We start from the raw sequence: 19,443 nt of genomic DNA on the forward strand, positions 1-19,443 counted from the left end.
TATCCCGCCTGCAGTAGACGGAATGTGGCAATGGAACGCTGGCTGCGCGTGTCATAATAGGCTCTGAGCCTTTATATACCTGCGCACAGCAGCAGCCACCTTCAGTCTGCTGCTGGACAGCCAGCAGCAGCAGCAGCAGGAGAGGTAATTAATCAGCAACCCTCCTGCTAAGGGTAGACAGCTGTTCGTTCCACCCCCCCCCCCCGCCTTAATTGGTTCTCCTCCCTTCCAACGGTGTTGAGGCGGGTGGGAACAGCCGGGGGTTGAGGGTACTGTGCTAAAAGAGGTGGAGTTATGCAGATCTAAAACGCGTGGATTGCAGCAGCAGCAAGCCGAAAAGTGCAGGCATGTGAGGGATCTAGAGGTTGACAGCATGTCTTCTTAACGGGAGTCCAGGTGGCCATCTCCACAAATGGACTTTTCAGAATCCTTGGGTGGCACCGTAGTCGGAAACCAATTCTGGTTATCGCTTCTCGGCCTTTTGGCTAAGATCAAGTGTAGTATCTGTTCTTATCAGTTTAATATCTGATACGTCCCCTATCTGGGGACCATATATTAAATGGATTTTTAGATCAGGGAGATGGAAAAAGAGCTTGCTCTGTCCACTCCACGCATTGACCTGGTATTGCAGTATCTCCAGGACCGGTGCACCCCTTCTTTAATGCAGTTTCTAAAATCAGAAAGAATTGAATTCAATGCTTTTTGTTCATTTTGCTTGTTTGTCGGATTTTGGGATGGACTCTTTGGCTTTGCTTTTCTTCTCCTCATTGGATTTTTCATGTTAAAAGTTGCAGAAGCCAGATGACAAGCTCATTTTGGTTCAACTTCAGCAACTGTGCATTGCATTGCCATGTAATGTAATGTAATGCAATGCTATCTATCTAGCTCTCCCTCTATACTTCCTTTTGGATAAACAGACATATTAGGCAAGCATTTTGGAGCTTTCACCTAAATAACTACAGGTGGTGAGATAAGCTGCACAATATAATTGACCTTTCAGTATATTGTTGCACACACACCATCTATTTAGCAAATGCCCTTGTTATCAACAGCAGCCTTTTAAACTCACCTGAGCTAACAGGTATGTGAGCTGGTTACTCTGCTGCGCTTAAAATTTCTTTTTTGGTTTGCTACAATGCCTTTTCTGAAACGTTGTCTCCCTCTGCTGGAACACTGACTTCTTTCATTTAATGCCTGCAGACTATAAAAGAGAAACCAACCCAAAAAGTTTGGTTGATTAGTCTGTGGCATTCTTTTAAACTGTTGCTTATGGCGGTCTCTGTGAGCTTCTCAGTGACATTCAGCAATCCAGGTATCCCGCCTGCAGTAGACGGAATGTGGCAATGGAACGCTGGCTGCGCGTGTCATAATAGGCTCTGAGCCTTTATATACCTGCGCACAGCAGCAGCCACCTTCAGTCTGCTGCTGGACAGCCAGCAGCAGCAGCAGCAGGAGAGGTAATTAATCAGCAACCCTCCTGCTAAGGGTAGACAGCTGTTCGTTCCACCCCCCCCCCCGCCTTAATTGGTTCTCCTCCCTTCCAACGGTGTTGAGGCGGGTGGGAACAGCCGGGGGTTGAGGGTACTGTGCTAAAAGAGGTGGAGTTATGCAGATCTAAAACGCGTGGATTGCAGCAGCAGCAAGCCGAAAAGTGCAGGCATGTGAGGGATCTAGAGGTTGACAGCATGTCTTCTTAACGGGAGTCCAGGTGGCCATCTCCACAAATGGACTTTTCAGAATCCTTGGGTGGCACCGTAGTCGGAAACCAATTCTGGTTATCGCTTCTCGGCCTTTTGGCTAAGATCAAGTGTAGTATCTGTTCTTATCAGTTTAATATCTGATACGTCCCCTATCTGGGGACCATATATTAAATGGATTTTTAGATCAGGGAGATGGAAAAAGAGCTTGCTCTGTCCACTCCACGCATTGACCTGGTATTGCAGTATCTCCAGGACCGGTGCACCCCTTCTTTAATGCAGTTTCTAAAATCAGAAAGAATTGAATTCAATGCTTTTTGTTCATTTTGCTTGTTTGTCGGATTTTGGGATGGACTCTTTGGCTTTGCTTTTCTTCTCCTCATTGGATTTTTCATGTTAAAAGTTGCAGAAGCCAGATGACAAGCTCATTTTGGTTCAACTTCAGCAACTGTGCATTGCATTGCCATGTAATGTAATGTAATGCAATGCTATCTATCTAGCTCTCCCTCTATACTTCCTTTTGGATAAACAGACATATTAGGCAAGCATTTTGGAGCTTTCACCTAAATAACTACAGGTGGTGAGATAAGCTGCACAATATAATTGACCTTTCAGTATATTGTTGCACACACACCATCTATTTAGCAAATGCCCTTGTTATCAACAGCAGCCTTTTAAACTCACCTAAGCTAACAGGTATGTGAGCTGGTTACTCTGCTGCGCTTAAAATTTCTTTTTTGGTTTGCTACAATGCCTTTTCTGAAACGTTGTCTCCCTCTGCTGGAACACTGACTTCTTTCATTTAATGCCTGCAGACTATAAAAGAGAAACCAACCCAAAAAGTTTGGTTGATTAGTCTGTGGCATTCTTTTAAACTGTTGCTTATGGCGGTCTCTGTGAGCTTCTCAGTGACATTCAGCCATCCAGGTATCCCGCCTGCAGTAGACGGAATGTGGCAATGGAACGCTGGCTGCGCGTGTCATAATAGGCTCTGAGCCTTTATATACCTGCGCACAGCAGCAGCCACCTTCAGTCTGCTGCTGGACAGCCAGCAGCAGCAGCAGCAGGAGAGGTAATTAATCAGCAACCCTCCTGCTAAGGGTAGACAGCTGCTCGTTCCACCCCCCCCCCGCCTTAATTGGTTCTCCTCCCTTCCAACGGTGTTGAGGCGGGTGGGAACAGCCGGGGGTTGATGGTACTGTGCTAAAAGAGGTGGAGTTATGCAGATCTAAAACGCGTGGATTGCAGCAGCAGCAAGCCGAAAAGTGCAGGCATGTGAGGGATCTAGAGGTTGACAGCATGTCTTCTTAACGGGAGTCCAGGTGGCCATCTCCACAAATGGACTTTTCAGAATCCTTGGGTGGCACCGTAGTCGGAAACCAATTCTGGTTATCGCTTCTCGGCCTTTTGGCTAAGATCAAGTGTAGTATCTGTTCTTATCAGTTTAATATCTGATACGTCCCCTATCTGGGGACCATATATTAAATGGATTTTTAGAACAGGGAGATGGAAAAAGAGCTTGCTCTGTCCACTCCACGCATTGACCTGGTATTGCAGTATCTCCAGGACCGGTGCACCCCTTCTTTAATGCAGTTTCTAAAATCAGAAAGAATTGAATTCAATGCTTTTTGTTCATTTTGCTTGTTTGTCGGATTTTGGGATGGACTCTTTGGCTTTGCTTTTCTTCTCCTCATTGGATTTTTCATGTTAAAAGTTGCAGAAGCCAGATGACAAGCTCATTTTGGTTCAACTTCAGCAACTGTGCATTGCATTGCCATGTAATGTAATGTAATGCAATGCTATCTATCTAGCTCTCCCTCTATACTTCCTTTTGGATAAACAGACATATTAGGCAAGCATTTTGGAGCTTTCACCTAAATAACTACAGGTGGTGAGATAAGCTGCACAATATAATTGACCTTTCAGTATATTGTTGCACACACACCATCTATTTAGCAAATGCCCTTGTTATCAACAGCAGCCTTTTAAACTCACCTGAGCTAACAGGTATGTGAGCTGGTTACTCTGCTGCGCTTAAAATTTCTTTTTTGGTTTGCTACAATGCCTTTTCTGAAACGTTGTCTCCCTCTGCTGGAACACTGACTTCTTTCATTTAATGCCTGCAGACTATAAAAGAGAAACCAACCCAAAAAGTTTGGTTGATTAGTCTGTGGCATTCTTTTAAACTGTTGCTTATGGCGGTCTCTGTGAGCTTCTCAGTGACATTCAGCCATCCAGGTATCCCGCCTGCAGTAGACGGAATGTGGCAATGGAACGCTGGCTGCGCGTGTCATAATAGGCTCTGAGCCTTTATATACCTGCGCACAGCAGCAGCCACCTTCAGTCTGCTGCTGGACAGCCAGCAGCAGCAGCAGCAGGAGAGGTAATTAATCAGCAACCCTCCTGCTAAGGGTAGACAGCTGCTCGTTCCACCCCCCCCCCGCCTTAATTGGTTCTCCTCCCTTCCAACGGTGTTGAGGCGGGTGGGAACAGCCGGGGGTTGAGGGTACTGTGCTAAAAGAGGTGGAGTTATGCAGATCTAAAACGCGTGGATTGCAGCAGCAGCAAGCCGAAAAGTGCAGGCATGTGAGGGATCTAGAGGTTGACAGCATGTCTTCTTAACGGGAGTCCAGGTGGCCATCTCCACAAATGGACTTTTCAGAATCCTTGGGTGGCACCGTAGTCGGAAACCAATTCTGGTTATCGCTTCTCGGCCTTTTGGCTAAGATCAAGTGTAGTATCTGTTCTTATCAGTTTAATATCTGATACGTCCCCTATCTGGGGACCATATATTAAATGGATTTTTAGAACAGGGAGATGGAAAAAGAGCTTGCTCTGTCCACTCCACGCATTGAACTGGTATTGCAGTATCTCCAGGACCGGTGCACCCCTTCTTTAATGCAGTTTCTAAAATCAGAAAGAATTGAATTCAATGCTTTTTGTTCATTTTGCTTGTTTGTCGGATTTTGGGATGGACTCTTTGGCTTTGCTTTTCTTCTCCTCATTGGATTTTTCATGTTAAAAGTTGCAGAAGCCAGATTACAAGCTCATTTTGGTTCAACTTCAGCAACTGTGCATTGCATTGCCATGTAATGTAATGTAATGCAATGCTATCTATCTAGCTCTCCCTCTATACTTCCTTTTGGATAAACAGACATATTAGGCAAGCATTTTGGAGCTTTCACCTAAATAACTACAGGTGGTGAGATAAGCTGCACAATATAATTGACCTTTCAGTATATTGTTGCACACACACCATCTATTTAGCAAATGCCCTTGTTATCAACAGCAGCCTTTTAAACTCACCTGAGCTAACAGGTATGTGAGCTGGTTACTCTGCTGCGCTTAAAATTTCTTTTTTGGTTTGCTACAATGCCTTTTCTGAAACGTTGTCTCCCTCTGCTGGAACACTGACTTCTTTCATTTAATGCCTGCAGACTATAAAAGAGAAACCAACCCAAAAAGTTTGGTTGATTAGTCTGTAGCATTCTTTTAAACTGTTGCTTATGGCGGTCTCTGTGAGCTTCTCAGTGACATTCAGCCATCCAGGTATCCCGCCTGCAGTAGACGGAATGTGGCAATGGAACGCTGGCTGCGCGTGTCATAATAGGCTCTGAGCCTTTATATACCTGCGCACAGCAGCAGCCACCTTCAGTCTGCTGCTGGACAGCCAGCAGCAGCAGCAGCAGGAGAGGTAATTAATCAGCAACCCTCCTGCTAAGGATAGACAGCTGCTCGTTCCACCCCCCCCCCCGCCTTAATTGGTTCTCCTCCCTTCCAACGGTGTTGAGGCGGGTGGGAACAGCCGGGGGTTGAGGGTACTGTGCTAAAAGAGGTGGAGTTATGCAGATCTAAAACGCGTGGATTGCAGCAGCAGCAAGCCGAAAAGTGCAGGCATGTGAGGGATCTAGAGGTTGACAGCATGTCTTCTTAACGGGAGTCCAGGTGGCCATCTCCACAAATGGACTTTTCAGAATCCTTGGGTGGCACCGTAGTCGGAAACCAATTCTGGTTATCGCTTCTCGGCCTTTTGGCTAAGATCAAGTGTAGTATCTGTTCTTATCAGTTTAATATCTGATACGTCCCCTATCTAGGGACCATATATTAAATGGATTTTTAGAACAGGGAGATGGAAAAAGAGCTTGCTCTGTCCACTCCACGCATTGACCTGGTATTGCAGTATCTCCAGGACCGGTGCACCCCTTCTTTAATGCAGTTTCTAAAATCAGAAAGAATTGAATTCAATGCTTTTTGTTCATTTTGCTTGTTTGTCGGATTTTGGGATGGACTCTTTGGCTTTGCTTTTCTTCTCCTCATTGGATTTTTCATGTTAAAAGTTGCAGAAGCCAGATGACAAGCTCATTTTGGTTCAACTTCAGCAACTGTGCATTGCATTGCCATGTAATGTAATGTAATGCAATGCTATCTATCTAGCTCTCCCTCTATACTTCCTTTTGGATAAACAGACATATTAGGCAAGCATTTTGGAGCTTTCACCTAAATAACTACAGGTGGTGAGATAAGCTGCACAATATAATTGACCTTTCAGTATATTGTTGCACACACACCATCTATTTAGCAAATGCCCTTGTTATCAACAGCAGCCTTTTAAACTCACCTGAGCTAACAGGTATGTGAGCTGGTTACTCTGCTGCGCTTAAAATTTCTTTTTTGGTTTGCTACAATGCCTTTTCTGAAACGTTGTCTCCCTCTGCTGGAACACTGACTTCTTTCATTTAATGCCTGCAGACTATAAAAGAGAAACCAACCCAAAAAGTTTGGTTGATTAGTCTGTGGCATTCTTTTAAACTGTTGCTTATGGCGGTCTCTGTGAGCTTCTCAGTGACATTCAGCCATCCAGGTATCCCGCCTGCAGTAGACGGAATGTGGCAATGGAACGCTGGCTGCGCGTGTCATAATAGGCTCTGAGCCTTTATATACCTGCGCACAGCAGCAGCCACCTTCAGTCTGCTGCTGGACAGCCAGCAGCAGCAGCAGCAGGAGAGGTAATTAATCAGCAACCCTCCTGCTAAGGGTAGACAGCTGCTCGTTCCACCCCCCCCCCCGCCTTAATTGGTTCTCCTCCCTTCCAACGGTGTTGAGGCGGGTGGGAACAGCCGGGGGTTGAGGGTACTGTGCTAAAAGAGGTGGAGTTATGCAGATCTAAAACGCGTGGATTGCAGCAGCAGCAAGCCGAAAAGTGCAAGCATGTGAGGGATCTAGAGGTTGACAGCATGTCTTCTTAACGGGAGTTCAGGTGGCCATCTCCACAAATGGACTTTTCAGAATCCTTGGGTGGCACCGTAGTCGGAAACCAATTCTGGTTATCGCTTCTCGGCCTTTTGGCTAAGATCAAGTGTAGTATCTGTTCTTATCAGTTTAATATCTGATACGTCCCCTATCTGGGGACCATATATTAAATGGATTTTTAGAACAGGGAGATGGAAAAAGAGCTTGCTCTGTCCACTCCACGCATTGACCTGGTATTGCAGTATCTCCAGGACCGGTGCACCCCTTCTTTAATGCAGTTTCTAAAATCAGAAAGAATTGAATTCAATGCTTTTTGTTCATTTTGCTTGTTTGTCGGATTTTGGGATGGACTCTTTGGCTTTGCTTTTCTTCTCCTCATTGGATTTTTCATGTTAAAAGTTGCAGAAGCCAGATGACAAGCTCATTTTGGTTCAACTTCAGCAACTGTGCATTGCATTGCCATGTAATGTAATGTAATGCAATGCTATCTATCTAGCTCTCCCTCTATACTTCCTTTTGGATAAACAGACATATTAGGCAAGCATTTTGGAGCTTTCACCTAAATAACTACAGGTGGTGAGATAAGCTGCACAATATAATTGACCTTTCAGTATATTGTTGCACACACACCATCTATTTAGCAAATGCCCTTGTTATCAACAGCAGCCTTTTAAACTCACCTGAGCTAACAGGTATGTGAGCTGGTTACTCTGCTGCGCTTAAAATTTCTTTTTTGGTTTGCTACAATGCCTTTTCTGAAACGTTGTCTCCCTCTGCTGGAACACTGACTTCTTTCATTTAATGCCTGCAGACTATAAAAGAGAAACCAACCCAAAAAGTTTGGTTGATTAGTCTGTGGCATTCTTTTAAACTGTTGCTTATGGCGGTCTCTGTGAGCTTCTCAGTGACATTCAGCCATCCAGGTATCCCGCCTGCAGTAGACGGAATGTGGCAATGGAACGCTGGCTGCGCGTGTCATAATAGGCTCTGAGCCTTTATATACCTGCGCACAGCAGCAGCCACCTTCAGTCTGCTGCTGGACAGCCAGCAGCAGCAGCAGCAGGAGAGGTAATTAATCAGCAACCCTCCTGCTAAGGGTAGACAGCTGCTCGTTCCACCCCCCCCCGCCTTAATTGGTTCTCCTCCCTTCCAACGGTGTTGAGGCGGGTGGGAACAGCCGGGGGTTGAGGGTACTGTGCTAAAAGAGGTGGAGTTATGCAGATCTAAAACGCGTGGATTGCAGCAGCAGCAAGCCGAAAAGTGCAGGCATGTGAGGGATCTAGAGGTTGACAGCATGTCTTCTTAACGGGAGTCCAGGTGGCCATCTCCACAAATTGACTTTTCAGAATCCTTGGGTGGCACCGTAGTCGGAAACCAATTCTGGTTATCGCTTCTCGGCCTTTTGGCTAAGATCAAGTGTAGTATCTGTTCTTATCAGTTTAATATCTGATACGTCCCCTATCTGGGGACCATATATTAAATGGATTTTTAGAACAGGGAGATGGAAAAAGAGCTTGCTCTGTCCACTCCACGCATTGACCTGGTATTGCAGTATCTCCAGGACCGGTGCACCCCTTCTTTAATGCAGTTTCTAAAATCAGAAAGAATTGAATTCAATGCTTTTTGTTCATTTTGCTTGTTTGTCGGATTTTGGGATGGACTCTTTGGCTTTGCTTTTCTTCTCCTCATTGGATTTTTCATGTTAAAAGTTGCAGAAGCCAGATGACAAGCTCATTTTGGTTCAACTTCAGCAACTGTGCATTGCATTGCCATGTAATGTAATGTAATGCAATGCTATCTATCTAGCTCTCCCTCTATACTTCCTTTTGGATAAACAGACATATTAGGCAAGCATTTTGGAGCTTTCACCTAAATAACTACAGGTGGTGAGATAAGCTGCACAATATAATTGACCTTTCAGTATATTGTTGCACACACACCATCTATTTAGCAAATGCCCTTGTTATCAACAGCAGCCTTTTAAACTCACCTGAGCTAACAGGTATGTGAGCTGGTTACTCTGCTGCGCTTAAAATTTCTTTTTTGGTTTGCTACAATGCCTTTTCTGAAACGTTGTCTCCCTCTGCTGGAACACTGACTTCTTTCATTTAATGCCTGCAGACTATAAAAGAGAAACCAACCCAAAAAGTTTGGTTGATTAGTCTGTGGCATTCTTTTAAACTGTTGCTTATGGCGGTCTCTGTGAGCTTCTCAGTGACATTCAGCCATCCAGGTGTCCCGCCTGCAGTAGACGGAATGTGGCAATGGAACGCTGGCTGCGCGTGTCATAATAGGCTCTGAGCCTTTATATACCTGCGCACAGCAGCAGCCACCTTCAGTCTGCTGCCTGACAGCCAGCAGCAGCAGCAGCAGGAGAGGTAATTAATCAGCAACCCTCCTGCTAAGGGTAGACAGCTGCTCGTTCCACCCCCCCCCCCCGCCTTAATTGGTTCTCCTCCCTTCCAACGGTGTTGAGGCGGGTGGGAACAGCCGGGGGTTGAGGGTACTGTGCTAAAAGAGGTGGAGTTATGCAGATCTAAAACGCGTGGATTGCAGCAGCAGCAAGCCGAAAAGTGCAGGCATGTGAGGGATCTAGAGGTTGACAGCATGTCTTCTTAACGGGAGTCCAGGTGGCCATCTCCACAAATGGACTTTTCAGAATCCTTGGGTGGCACCGTAGTCGGAAACCAATTCTGGTTATCGCTTCTCGGCCTTTTGGCTAAGATCAAGTGTAGTATCTGTTCTTATCAGTTTAATATCTGATACGTCCCCTATCTGGGGACCATATATTAAATGGATTTTTAGAACAGGGAGATGGAAAAAGAGCTTGCTCTGTCCACTCCACGCATTGACCTGGTATTGCAGTATCTCCAGGACCGGTGCACCCCTTCTTTAATGCAGTTTCTAAAATCAGAAAGAATTGAATTCAATGCTTTTTGTTCATTTTGCTTGTTTGTCGGATTTTGGGATGGACTCTTTGGCTTTGCTTTTCTTCTCCTCATTGGATTTTTCATGTTAAAAGTTGCAGAAGCCAGATGACAAGCTCATTTTGGTTCAACTTCAGCAACTGTGCATTGCATTGCCATGTAATGTAATGTAATGCAATGCTATCTATCTAGCTCTCCCTCTATACTTCCTTTTGGATAAACAGACATATTAGGCAAGCATTTTGGAGCTTTCACCTAAATAACTACAGGTGGTGAGATAAGCTGCACAATATAATTGACCTTTCAGTATATTGTTGCACACACACCATCTATTTAGCAAATGCCCTTGTTATCAACAGCAGCCTTTTAAACTCACCTGAGCTAACAGGTATGTGAGCTGGTTACTCTGCTGCGCTTAAAATTTCTTTTTTGGTTTGCTACAATGCCTTTTCTGAAACGTTGTCTCCCTCTGCTGGAACACTGACTTCTTTCATTTAATGCCTGCAGACTATAAAAGAGAAACCAACCCAAAAAGTTTGGTTGATTAGTCTGTGGCATTCTTTTAAACTGTTGCTTATGGCGGTCTCTGTGAGCTTCTCAGTGACATTCAGCCATCCAGGTATCCCGCCTGCAGTAGACGGAATGTGGCAATGGAACGCTGGCTGCGCGTGTCATAATAGGCTCTGAGCCTTTATATACCTGCGCACAGCAGCAGCCACCTTCAGTCTGCTGCTGGACAGCCAGCAGCAGCAGCAGCAGGAGAGGTAATTAATCAGCAACCCTCCTGCTAAGGGTAGACAGCTGCTCGTTCCACCCCCCCCCCGCCTTAATTGGTTCTCCTCCCTTCCAACGGTGTTGAGGCGGGTGGGAACAGCCGGGGGTTGAGGGTACTGTGCTAAAAGAGGTGGAGTTATGCAGATCTAAAACGCGTGGATTGCAGCAGCAGCAAGCCGAAAAGTGCAGGCATGTGAGGGATCTAGAGGTTGACAGCATGTCTTCTTAACGGGAGTCCAGGTGGCCATCTCCACAAATGGACTTTTCAGAATCCTTGGGTGGCACCGTAGTCGGAAACCAATTCTGGTTATCGCTTCTCGGCCTTTTGGCTAAGATCAAGTGTAGTATCTGTTCTTATCAGTTTAATATCTGATACGTCCCCTATCTGGGGACCATATATTAAATGGATTTTTAGAACAGGGAGATGGAAAAAGAGCTTGCTCTGTCCACTCCACGCATTGACCTGGTATTGCAGTATCTCCAGGACCGGTGCACCCCTTCTTTAATGCAGTTTCTAAAATCAGAAAGAATTGAATTCAATGCTTTTTGTTCATTTTGCTTGTTTGTCGGATTTTGGGATGGACTCTTTGGCTTTGCTTTTCTTCTCCTCATTGGATTTTTCATGTTAAAAGTTGCAGAAGCCAGATGACAAGCTCATTTTGGTTCAACTTCAGCAACTGTGCATTGCATTGCCATGTAATGTAATGTAATGCAATGCTATCTATCTAGCTCTCCCTCTATACTTCCTTTTGGATAAACAGACATATTAGGCAAGCATTTTGGAGCTTTCACCTAAATAACTACAGGTGGTGAGATAAGCTGCACAATATAATTGACCTTTCAGTATATTGTTGCACACACACCATCTATTTAGCAAATGCCCTTGTTATCAACAGCAGCCTTTTAAACTCACCTGAGCTAACAGGTATGTGAGCTGGTTACTCTGCTGCGCTTAAAATTTCTTTTTTGGTTTGCTACAATGCCTTTTCTGAAACGTTGTCTCCCTCTGCTGGAACACTGACTTCTTTCATTTAATGCCTGCAGACTATAAAAGAGAAACCAACCCAAAAAGTTTGGTTGATTAGTCTGTGGCATTCTTTTAAACTGTTGCTTATGGCGGTCTCTGTGAGCTTCTCAGTGACATTCAGCCATCCAGGTATCCCGCCTGCAGTAGACGGAATGTGGCAATGGAACGCTGGCTGCGCGTGTCATAATAGGCTCTGAGCCTTTATATACCTGCGCACAGCAGCAGCCACCTTCAGTCTGCTGCTGGACAGCCAGCAGCAGCAGCAGCAGGAGAGGTAATTAATCAGCAACCCTCCTGCTAAGGGTAGACAGCTGCTCGTTCCACCCCCCCCCGCCTTAATTGGTTCTCCCTTCCAACGGTGTTGAGGCGGGTGGGAACAGCCGGGGGTTGAGGGTACTGTGCTAAAAGAGGTGGAGTTATGCAGATCTAAAACGCGTGGATTGCAGCAGCAGCAGGCCGAAAAGTGCAGGCATGTGAGGGATCTAGAGGTTGACAGCATGTCTTCTTAACGGGAGTCCAGGTGGCCATCTCCACAAATGGACTTTTCAGAATCCTTGGGTGGCACCGTAGTCGGAAACCAATTCTGGTTATCGCTTCTCGGCCTTTTGGCTAAGATCAAGTGTAGTATCTGTTCTTATCAGTTTAATATCTGATACGTCCCCTATCTGGGGACCATATATTAAATGGATTTTTAGAACAGGGAGATGGAAAAAGAGCTTGCTCTGTCCACTCCACGCATTGACCTGGTATTGCAGTATCTCCAGGACCGGTGCACCCCTTCTTTAATGCAGTTTCTAAAATCAGAAAGAATTGAATTCAATGCTTTTTGTTCATTTTGCTTGTTTGTCGGATTTTGGGATGGACTCTTTGGCTTTGCTTTTCTTCTCCTCATTGGATTTTTCATGTTAAAAGTTGCAGAAGCCAGATGACAAGCTCATTTTGGTTCAACTTCAGCAACTGTGCATTGCATTGCCATGTAATGTAATGTAATGCAATGCTATCTATCTAGCTCTCCCTCTATACTTCCTTTTGGATAAACAGACATATTAGGCAAGCATTTTGGAGCTTTCACCTAAATAACTACAGGTGGTGAGATAAGCTGCACAATATAATTGACCTTTCAGTATATTGTTGCACACACACCATCTATTTAGCAAATGCCCTTGTTATCAACAGCAGCCTTTTAAACTCACCTGAGCTAACAGGTATGTGAGCTGGTTAATCTGCTGCGCTTAAAATTTCTTTTTTGGTTTGCTACAATGCCTTTTCTGAAACGTTGTCTCCCTCTGCTGGAACACTGACTTCTTTCATTTAATGCCTGCAGACTATAAAAGAGAAACCAACCCAAAAAGTTTGGTTGATTAGTCTGTGGCATTCTTTTAAACTGTTGCTTATGGCGGTCTCTGTGAGCTTCTCAGTGACATTCAGCCATCCAGGTATCCCGCCTGCAGTAGACGGAATGTGGCAATGGAACGCTGGCTGCGTGTGTCATAATAGGCTCTGAGCCTTTATATACCTGCGCACAGCAGCAGCCACCTTCAGTCTGCTGCTGGACAGCCAGCAGCAGCAGCAGCAGGAGAGGTAATTAATCAGCAACCCTCCTGCTAAGGGTAGACAGCTGCTCGTTCCACCCCCCCCCGCCTTAATTGGTTCTCCTCCCTTCCAACGGTGTTGAGGCGGGTGGGAACAGCCGGGGGTTGAGGGTACTGTGCTAAAAGAGGTGGAGTTATGCAGATCTAAAACGCGTGGATTGCAGCAGCAGCAAGCCGAAAAGTGCAGGCATGTGAGGGATCTAGAGGTTGACAGCATGTCTTCTTAACGGGAGTCCAGGTGGCCATCTCCACAAATGGACTTTTCAGAATCCTTGGGTGGCACCGTAGTCGGAAACCAATTCTGGTTATCGCTTCTCGGCCTTTTGGCTAAGATCAAGTGTAGTATCTGTTCTTATCAGTTTAATATCTGATACGTCCCCTATCTGGGGACCATATATTAAATGGATTTTTAGAACAGGGAGATGGAAAAAGAGCTTGCTCTGTCCACTCCACGCATTGACCTGGTATTGCAGTATCTCCAGGACCGGTGCACCCCTTCTTTAATGCAGTTTCTAAAATCAGAAAGAATTGAATTCAATGCTTTTTGTTCATTTTGCTTGTTTGTCGGATTTTGGGATGGACTCTTTGGCTTTGCTTTTCTTCTCCTCATTGGATTTTTCATGTTAAAAGTTGCAGAAGCCAGATGACAAGCTCATTTTGGTTCAACTTCAGCAACTGTGCATTGCATTGCCATGTAATGTAATGTAATGCAATGCTATCTATCTAGCTCTCCCTCTATACTTCCTTTTGGATAAACAGACATATTAGGCAAGCATTTTGGAGCTTTCACCTAAATAACTACAGGTGGTGAGATAAGCTGCACAATATAATTGACCTTTCAGTATATTGTTGCACACACACCATCTATTTAGCAAATGCCCTTGTTATCAACAGCAGCCTTTTAAACTCACCTGAGCTAACAGGTATGTGAGCTGGTTACTCTGCTGCGCTTAAAATTTCTTTTTTGGTTTGCTACAATGCCTTTTCTGAAACGTTGTCTCCCTCTGCTGGAACACTGACTTCTTTCATTTAATGCCTGCAGACTATAAAAGAGAAACCAACCCAAAAAGTTTGGTTGATTAGTCTGTGGCATTCTTTTAAACTGTTGCTTATGGCGGTCTCTGTGAGCTTCTCAGTGACATTCAGCCATCCAGGTATCCCGCCTGCAGTAGACGGAATGTGGCAATGGAACGCTGGCTGCGCGTGTCATAATAGGCTCTGAGCCTTTATATACCTGCGCACAGCAGCAGCCACCTTCAGTCTGCTGCTGGACAGCCAGCAGCAGCAGCAGCAGGAGAGGTAATTAATCAGCAACCCTCCTGCTAAGGGTAGACAGCTGCTCGTTCCACCCCCCCCCCCGCCTTAATTGGTTCTCCTCCCTTCCAACGGTGTTGAGGCGGGTGGGAACAGCCGGGGGTTGAGGGTACTGTGCTAAAAGAGGTGGAGTTATGCAGATCTAAAACGCGTGGATTGCAGCAGCAGCAAGCCGAAAAGTGCAGGCATGTGAGGGATCTAGAGGTTGACAGCATGTCTTCTTAACGGGAGTCCAGGTGGCCATCTCCACAAATGGACTTTTCAGAATCCTTGGGTGGCACCGTAGTCGGAAACCAATTCTGGTTATCGCTTCTCGGCCTTTTGGCTAAGATCAAGTGTAGTATCTGTTCTTATCAGTTTAATATCTGATACGTCCCCTATCTGGGGACCATATATTAAATGGATTTTTAGAACAGGGAGATGGAAAAAGAGCTTGCTCTGTCCACTCCACGCATTGACCTGGTATTGCAGTATCTCCAGGACCGGTGCACCCCTTCTTTAATGCAGTTTCTAAAATCAGAAAGAATTGAATTCAATGCTTTTTGTTCATTTTGCTTGTTTGTCGGATTTTGGGATGGACTCTTTGGCTTTGCTTTTCTTCTCCTCATTGGATTTTTCATGTTAAAAGTTGCAGAAGCCAGATGACAAGCTCATTTTGGTTCAACTTCAGCAACTGTGCATTGCATTGCCATGTAATGTAATGTAATGCAATGCTATCTATCTAGCTCTCCCTCTATACTTCCTTTTGGATAAACAGACATATTAGGCAAGCATTTTGGAGCTTTCACCTAAATAACTACAGGTGGTGAGATAAGCTGCACAATATAATTGACCTTTCAGTATATTGTTGCACACACACCATCTATTTAGCAAATGCCCTTGTTATCAACAGCAGCCTTTTAAACTCACCTGAGCTAACAGGTATGTGAGCTGGTTACTCTGCTGCGCTTAAAATTTCTTTTTTGGTTTGCTACAATGCCTTTTCTGAAACGTTGTCTCCCTCTGCTGGAACACTGACTTCTTTCATTTAATGCCTGCAGACTATAAAAGAGAAACCAACCCAAAAAGTTTGGTTGATTAGTCTGTGGCATTCTTTTAAACTGTTGCTTATGGCGGTCTCTGTGAGCTTCTCAGTGACATTCAGCCATCCAGGTATCCCGCCTGCAGTAGACGGAATGTGGCAATGGAACGCTGGCTGCGCGTGTCATAATAGGCTCTGAGCCTTTATATACCTGCGCACAGCAGCAGCCACCTTCAGTCTGCTGCTGGACAGCCAGCAGCAGCAGCAGCAGCAGGAGAGGTAATTAATCAGCAACCCTCCTGCTAAGGGTAGACAGCTGCTCGTTCCACCCCCCCCCCGCCTTAATTGGTTCTCCTCCCTTCCAACGGTGTTGAGGCGGGTGGGAACAGCCGGGGGTTGAGGGTACTGTGCTAAAAGAGGTGGAGTTATGCAGATCTAAAACGCGTGGATTGCAGCAGCAGCAAGCCGAAAAGTGCAGGCATGTGAGGGATCTAGAGGTTGACAGCATGTCTTCTTAACGGGAGTCCAGGTGGCCATCTCCACAAATGGACTTTTCAGAATCCTTGGGTGGCACCGTAGTCGGAAACCAATTCTGGTTATCGCTTCTCGGCCTTTTGGCTAAGATCAAGTGTAGTATCTGTTCTTATCAGTTTAATATCTGATACGTCCCCTATCTGGGGACCATATATTAAATGGATTTTTAGAACAGGGAGATGGAAAAAGAGCTTGCTCTGTCCACTCCACGCATTGACCTGGTATTGCAGTATCTCCAGGACCGGTGCACCCCTTCTTTAATGCAGTTTCTAAAATCAGAAAGAATTGAATTCAATGCTTTTTGTTCATTTTGCTTGTTTGTCGGATTTTGGGATGGACTCTTTGGCTTTGCTTTTCTTCTCCTCATTGGATTTTTCATGTTAAAAGTTGCAGAAGCCAGATGACAAGCTCATTTTGGTTCAACTTCAGCAACTGTGCATTGCATTGCCATGTAATGTAATGTAATGCAATGCTATCTATCTAGCTCTCCCTCTATACTTCCTTTTGGATAAACAGACATATTAGGCAAGCATTTTGGAGCTTTCACCTAAATAACTACAGGTGGTGAGATAAGCTGCACAATATAATTGACCTTTCAGTATATTGTTGCACACACACCATCTATTTAGCAAATGCCCTTGTTATCAACAGCAGCCTTTTAAACTCACCTGAGCTAACAGGTATGTGAGCTGGTTACTCTGCTGCGCTTAAAATTTCTTTTTTGGTTTGCTACAATGCCTTTTCTGAAACGTTGTCTCCCTCTGCTGGAACACTGACTTCTTTCATTTAATGCCTGCAGACTATAAAAGAGAAACCAACCCAAAAAGTTTGGTTGATTAGTCTGTGGCATTCTTTTAATCTGTTGCTTATGGCGGTCTCTGTGAGCTTCTCAGTGACATTCAGCCATCCAGGTATCCCGCCTGCAGTAGACGGAATGTGGCAATGGAACGCTGGCTGCGTGTGTCATAATAGGCTCTGAGCCTTTATATACCTGCGCACAGCAGCAGCCACCTTCAGTCTGCTGCTGGACAGCCAGCAGCAGCAGCAGCAGGAGAGGTAATTAATCAGCAACCCTCCTGCTAAGGGTAGACAGCTGCTCGTTCCCCCCCCCCCCCGCCTTAATTGGTTCTCCTCCCTTCCAACGGTGTTGAGGCGGGTGGGAACAGCCGGGGGTTGAGGGTACTGTGCTAAAAGAGGTGGAGTTATGCAGATCTAAAACGCGTGGATTGCAGCAGCAGCAAGCCGAAAAGTGCAGGCATGTGAGGGATCTAGAGGTTGACAGCATGTCTTCTTAACGGGAGTCCAGGTGGCCATCTCCACAAATGGACTTTTCAGAATCCTTGGGTGGCACCGTAGTCGGAAACCAATTCTGGTTATCGCTTCTCGGCCTTTTGGCTAAGATCAAGTGTAGTATCTGTTCTTATCAGTTTAATATCTGATACGTCCCCTATCTGGGGACCATATATTAAATGGATTTTTAGAACAGGGAGATGGAAAAAGAGCTTGCTCTGTCCACTCCACGCATTGACCTGGTATTGCAGTATCTCCAGGACCGGTGCACCCCTTCTTTAATGCAGTTTCTAAAATCAGAAAGAATTGAATTCAATGCTTTTTGTTCATTTTGCTTGTTTGTCGGATTTTGGGATGGACTCTTTGGCTTTGCTTTTCTTCTCCTCATTGGATTTTTCATGTTAAAAGTTGCAGAAGCCAGATGACAAGCTCATTTTGGTTCAACTTCAGCAACTGTGCATTGCATTGCCATGTAATGTAATGTAATGCAATGCTATCTATCTAGCTCTCCCTCTATACTTCCTTTTGAATAAACAGACATATTAGGCAAGCATTTTGGAGCTTTCACCTAAATAACTACAGGTGGTGAGATAAGCTGCACAATATAATTGACCTTTCAGTATATTGTTGCACACACACCATCTATTTAGCAAATGCCCTTGTTATCAACAGCAGCCTTTTAAACTCACCTGAGCTAACAGGTATGTGAGCTGGTTACTCTGCTGCGCTTAAAATTTCTTTTTTGGTTTGCTACAATGCCTTTTCTGAAACGTTGTCTCCCTCTGCTGGAACACTGACTTCTTTCATTTAATGCCTGCAGACTATAAAAGAGAAACCAACCCAAAAAGTTTGGTTGATTAGTCTGTGGCATTCTTTTAAACTGTTGCTTATGGCGGTCTCTGTGAGCTTCTCAGTGACATTCAGCCATCCAGGTATCCCGCCTGCAGTAGACGGAATGTGGCAATGGAACGCTGGCTGCGCGTGTCATAATAGGCTCTGAGCCTTTATATACCTGCGCACAGCAGCAGCCACCTTCAGTCTGCTGCTGGACAGCCAGCAGCAGCAGCAGCAGGAGAGGTAATTAATCAGCAACCCTCCTGCTAAGGGTAGACAGCTGCTCGTTCCACCCCCCCCCCGCCTTAATTGGTTCTCCTCCCTTCCAACGGTGTTGAGGCGGGTGGGAACAGCCGGGGGTTGAGGGTACTGTGCTAAAAGAGGTGGAGTTATGCAGATCTAAAACGCGTGGATTGCAGCAGCAGCAAGCCGAAAAGTGCAGGCATGTGAGGGATCTAGAGGTTGACAGCATGTCTTCTTAACGGGAGTCCAGGTGGCCATCTCCACAAATTGACTTTTCAGAATCCTTGGGTGGCACCGTAGTCGGAAACCAATTCTGGTTATCGCTTCTCGGCCTTTTGGCTAAGATCAAGTGTAGTATCTGTTCTTATCAGTTTAATATCTGATACGTCCCCTATCTGGGGACCATATATTAAATGGATTTTTAGAACAGGGAGATGGAAAAAGAGCTTGCTCTGTCCACTCCACGCATTGACCTGGTATTGCAGTATCTCCAGGACCGGTGCACCCCTTCTTTAATGCAGTTTCTAAAATCAGAAAGAATTGAATTCAATGCTTTTTGTTCATTTTGCTTGTTTGTCGGATTTTGGGATGGACTCTTTGGCTTTGCTTTTCTTCTCCTCATTGGATTTTTCATGTTAAAAGTTGCAGAAGCCAGATGACAAGCTCATTTTGGTTCAACTTCAGCAACTGTGCATTGCATTGCCATGTAATGTAATGTAATGCAATGCTATCTATCTAGCTCTCCCTCTATACTTCCTTTTGGATAAACAGACATATTAGGCAAGCATTTTGGAGCTTTCACCTAAATAACTACAGGTGGTGAGATAAGCTGCACAATATAATTGACCTTTCAGTATATTGTTGCACACACACCATCTATTTAGCAAATGCCCTTGTTATCAACAGCAGCCTTTTAAACTCACCTGAGCTAACAGGTATG

The 19,443-nt window shown here is 45.1% G+C and overlaps 15 non-coding genes across 15 annotated transcripts; all 15 read left to right on the top strand.

Annotated features, from left to right (window-relative positions):
- The first annotated feature begins 465 nt into the window (after positions 1–465).
- LOC141237222 (U2 spliceosomal RNA) lies at positions 466–656 on the top strand. Its single transcript, XR_012302781.1, has one exon. It is a non-coding gene; the product is annotated as a U2 spliceosomal RNA (small nuclear RNA).
- Positions 657–1,777: 1,121 nt separating this feature from the next.
- Positions 1,778–1,968, top strand: LOC141237224 (U2 spliceosomal RNA). Its single transcript, XR_012302782.1, has one exon. It is a non-coding gene; the product is annotated as a U2 spliceosomal RNA (small nuclear RNA).
- Positions 1,969–3,088: 1,120 nt separating this feature from the next.
- Positions 3,089–3,279, top strand: LOC141237321 (U2 spliceosomal RNA). The gene has a single exon (XR_012302877.1). It is a non-coding gene; the product is annotated as a U2 spliceosomal RNA (small nuclear RNA).
- A 1,120-nt stretch (positions 3,280–4,399) lies between these two features.
- Positions 4,400–4,590, top strand: LOC141237326 (U2 spliceosomal RNA). Its single transcript, XR_012302882.1, has one exon. It is a non-coding gene; the product is annotated as a U2 spliceosomal RNA (small nuclear RNA).
- A 1,121-nt stretch (positions 4,591–5,711) lies between these two features.
- Positions 5,712–5,902, top strand: LOC141237314 (U2 spliceosomal RNA). The gene has a single exon (XR_012302870.1). It is a non-coding gene; the product is annotated as a U2 spliceosomal RNA (small nuclear RNA).
- Positions 5,903–7,023: 1,121 nt separating this feature from the next.
- LOC141237334 (U2 spliceosomal RNA) lies at positions 7,024–7,214 on the top strand. The gene has a single exon (XR_012302889.1). It is a non-coding gene; the product is annotated as a U2 spliceosomal RNA (small nuclear RNA).
- A 1,119-nt stretch (positions 7,215–8,333) lies between these two features.
- Positions 8,334–8,524, top strand: LOC141237345 (U2 spliceosomal RNA). The gene has a single exon (XR_012302900.1). It is a non-coding gene; the product is annotated as a U2 spliceosomal RNA (small nuclear RNA).
- Positions 8,525–9,646: 1,122 nt separating this feature from the next.
- On the top strand, positions 9,647–9,837 carry LOC141237356 (U2 spliceosomal RNA). The gene has a single exon (XR_012302911.1). It is a non-coding gene; the product is annotated as a U2 spliceosomal RNA (small nuclear RNA).
- Positions 9,838–10,957: 1,120 nt separating this feature from the next.
- On the top strand, positions 10,958–11,148 carry LOC141237367 (U2 spliceosomal RNA). Its single transcript, XR_012302922.1, has one exon. It is a non-coding gene; the product is annotated as a U2 spliceosomal RNA (small nuclear RNA).
- Positions 11,149–12,264: 1,116 nt separating this feature from the next.
- On the top strand, positions 12,265–12,455 carry LOC141237379 (U2 spliceosomal RNA). Its single transcript, XR_012302933.1, has one exon. It is a non-coding gene; the product is annotated as a U2 spliceosomal RNA (small nuclear RNA).
- Positions 12,456–13,574: 1,119 nt separating this feature from the next.
- Positions 13,575–13,765, top strand: LOC141236841 (U2 spliceosomal RNA). The gene has a single exon (XR_012302432.1). It is a non-coding gene; the product is annotated as a U2 spliceosomal RNA (small nuclear RNA).
- A 1,121-nt stretch (positions 13,766–14,886) lies between these two features.
- Positions 14,887–15,077, top strand: LOC141236853 (U2 spliceosomal RNA). Its single transcript, XR_012302439.1, has one exon. It is a non-coding gene; the product is annotated as a U2 spliceosomal RNA (small nuclear RNA).
- A 1,123-nt stretch (positions 15,078–16,200) lies between these two features.
- On the top strand, positions 16,201–16,391 carry LOC141236864 (U2 spliceosomal RNA). The gene has a single exon (XR_012302440.1). It is a non-coding gene; the product is annotated as a U2 spliceosomal RNA (small nuclear RNA).
- A 1,120-nt stretch (positions 16,392–17,511) lies between these two features.
- LOC141236869 (U2 spliceosomal RNA) lies at positions 17,512–17,702 on the top strand. The gene has a single exon (XR_012302441.1). It is a non-coding gene; the product is annotated as a U2 spliceosomal RNA (small nuclear RNA).
- A 1,120-nt stretch (positions 17,703–18,822) lies between these two features.
- Positions 18,823–19,013, top strand: LOC141236870 (U2 spliceosomal RNA). The gene has a single exon (XR_012302442.1). It is a non-coding gene; the product is annotated as a U2 spliceosomal RNA (small nuclear RNA).
- The last annotated feature ends 430 nt before the right edge of the window (positions 19,014–19,443 follow it).

Source organism: Phyllobates terribilis, unplaced genomic scaffold (genome assembly GCF_046119375.1).
Source record: "Phyllobates terribilis strain yellow unplaced genomic scaffold, ASM4611937v1 Scaffold_729__1_contigs__length_748246, whole genome shotgun sequence".
NCBI lineage: Eukaryota > Metazoa > Chordata > Amphibia > Anura > Dendrobatidae > Phyllobates > Phyllobates terribilis.